The sequence below is a fragment of the Oncorhynchus masou genome, chromosome 29, assembly GCF_036934945.1.
Source record: "Oncorhynchus masou masou isolate Uvic2021 chromosome 29, UVic_Omas_1.1, whole genome shotgun sequence".
Lineage (NCBI taxonomy): Eukaryota > Metazoa > Chordata > Actinopteri > Salmoniformes > Salmonidae > Oncorhynchus > Oncorhynchus masou.
The window spans coordinates 33,253,848-33,257,071 of NC_088240.1; positions in this window are offsets into that span (position 1 = coordinate 33,253,848).

Genomic DNA, 3,224 nt, shown 5'->3' on the forward strand with positions numbered 1-3,224 from the left:
AGCTCCTGCACTTCTTTGATCCCAAGTCAAGCACTGTTTAAGTAAGTTACAACACTGGCCAACTAGGACACTGTGCCCTTTTTAAATCTATTAAAATAGGGAAGTCAGTTTAGAACAGATTCTTATTATCAATGACAGCCTAGGAACAGTGGGTTAACAGCCTGTTCAGGGGTAGAATGACAGATTTGCACCTTGCCAGCTCAGGGACTTGAACTTGCAACCTTGTGGTTACAAGTCCAATGCTCTAACCACTAGGCTACCCTGCCACCTATTCAAGCAGCCTGCCATAAAAACAATGGAGAAAATACATATCATAACATTTTAACTTGATAATTGCTGTTCTATCATTCAGCCCACAGTAGCAGCCAATGTGTGGTGTTCAATGTAGGCATACATACCATGAGATTTTAGAAAAAACATTAACCTTTTTATTCACTTGTACTTCCTTCAAGGCGGTGACTGAAAATATTGTGTTGTTGGATGCAAGAAACCCTTTACAAAATAAAATACATTATTATTCCCATACCATAATACAGAGAATCAGACAAATGATGCTACCCTCTACCTATAGACACTGTTCCAGTACACGACACACTGAGGTCACGTACAGATGCGCATGACTCTTGGCTGCCGTAAGAAAGCCATTGCCGTCTGTGTCCATTCAACAAAATGTACGTTTGTATTACTTAGAAACAATGATGTTTTGATTCTTGCTTGAACAGTCGCTGAGATTATATTTGGTTGTGATCTTCGCTAAATAACTATTTTGGATGCACCACTTGTTAGCTAGAATGCTAATGCTCATTGACAAAGGCTGTAGCAAAAGCTAGCCATAGAGCCATTTTACTGGTTGAAGTTGAAGTGTTTTTTAAGTATAATGCAGTTGATTTGCGATGTTGACCCAAACATTATATTAGGCAGAACATTCATACGAGCCTTAAAATCTAATTATAATCCAAAAGTAGTGTGGAATGCACTCGTAAGCAAGATAATAATTTTTTTAATAATTTTTTTGCTGGCGTTCTATAAGAACTTCTGCCACCAACGTGTGGCAATGTTTGCAAACACAGAAAGGGGTCTATTGGCTACATAGCTGATTCAAGCCTGTCTCAAAATACAGCACTGCCCCATTCAGACAGAAAAGAAGCTCTTGACCTGACTTGCTTTTCAAAGATGGCTAAAAATGCACACGTTTTGTGCTATGTAGGAAGCAATCACTCCCCCATTGCTGACTAGAAATGAGCTATAACTGGGCTAATAACTAACTTACTAGCAAAGAATATGAACAAATGTACACACGTGGCGACATGCAGCTCTTGCTGTAAACACAAATTCAAAGTGAATTGCACAGATCCATATATGGCAATGGTCTATTTGCATAAAGGGATACTCCAGCTCTGATTGGTTATGGTCCAACTGTCTGTGTAGAGTATGGGCCTGAGTCGTGCCTGTCAATGCAATAGAATCCTACTCCAATGTGCTCTGCCAACTAGAAAATCTATTTCATAGTTTGTTTTGTTTTGGTGTGTTGCGTTGAAAGTGTCTCATATTGCATTGAGTTGATTATCATTTGCACAGCAGAGGGAAACGTTGATAGTGTTATCTAAAGGGGTAAACTAGAAAGTTTAGTGAATTTCAATCTCATGCTTCTTTGCACAGTCCTGGGGATCTGTGCGCCTGCATGCAGCTTAGAGGGAACATTGCTCTCAGTTTAGTATGAATTTATGGTTGGATCAGAATCATTTTTATAATCATTGGCTGGTACGAGTAATTAAGTAAAACCACAAGTCTCTTCATCCATGGCTAATTGAAGAAAGGGACGAGTTTAGCTAGCTAACTAACCACTGGAGGATAATGTTAGAACAAGATGCAACAATACAATTTTTTTTTTGCTGAATCATCAAGTTTGCTGACAACATAACAGTGGTACGCCTGATTACCATCAATGACGAGACAGCCTACGGGGAGTAGGTGAGAGCTCTGGCAGAGTGGTGCCAGGAAAATGATCTCTTCCTTAACATCAACAAAATAAATGAGCTGATTGTGGACTACAGCAGAGAGAGCAAGCTCCCATCCACATCAACGGGGCCGCAGGGGAGAGGGTCAAAAGCTTCAAGTTCCTCTGCATGCAAATCACTGAGGACCTGAAATGGCCCCTCCACACCGACAGCATGATGAAAAAGGTGCAATAGTGCCTCTCCAACCTCAGGAGGCTGAAGAAAATTTGGCTTGGCCCCTAAAAACCTCACAAACTTCTACAGATGCATCATCGAGAGCGTTCTGTCGGACTCATAGAAATAGATAGAGGACTCATCTTTGTATCTATGCCATTATACCGTCTGTGAAAGCATTGAAACACCATTGTGACATCTCCATTTTCTTCATAATTGGCTGATCCCTCCTTATGACCCCAGTTGGACATGACTCTAACAAGGTCACCAGGAGGGATCAGCCAATGAAGTTGGAAGTCCCACCCAGTTGACTACTGGGCTCTGCCCATGTCAATATGGCCTTTTGGCACTAGAGGCCTCTATCACTCTCTATGGTCGGGCTGTATCATCACCTGGTACGGAAACTGCACCGTACACAACCGCCGGGCTCTCCAGAGGGTGGTGAGGTCAGCCCAACGCATCATCGGCCAAGAAGATCATCAAGGACCTCAGCCACCTGAGCTACGGCCTGTTCACCCCGCTACCATCTATAAGGCGGAGACAGTACTGGTACAGCAAAGCTGGGACTAAGAGACTGATAAACAACTTCTATCTCCTGGCCATCAGACTGTTAAATAGTCATCACGGCCCAGTACCCTGCCCTGAACCTAAGACACCGTCGCTAGCCGGCTACCACCCGGTACCCTACTCTGCACCTTAGAGACCGCTGCCCTATTAACAAAGAGTCATTGAACGCTGGTCAATTTAATAATGTTTACATATTGTTTTACCCACTTTATATGTATATACTGTATTCTAGTCTATATACTGTAAATACTGCTTTTTTATTCATATACTGTCCATACTGTCTATACACACCATTTATATATATTTATATTCCGGTCTCTGACATTGCTCATTCTGATATGTCTTAATTTCTTTTTTTAATTATTATTATTTTTAAAAATTACTTTTGGGTTATGTATGTATGTATTGTTATTATATTTCTAGATATTACTGCACTGTTGGAGCTAGAAACACAAGTATTGCACAGCACCTGCGATAACATAACAA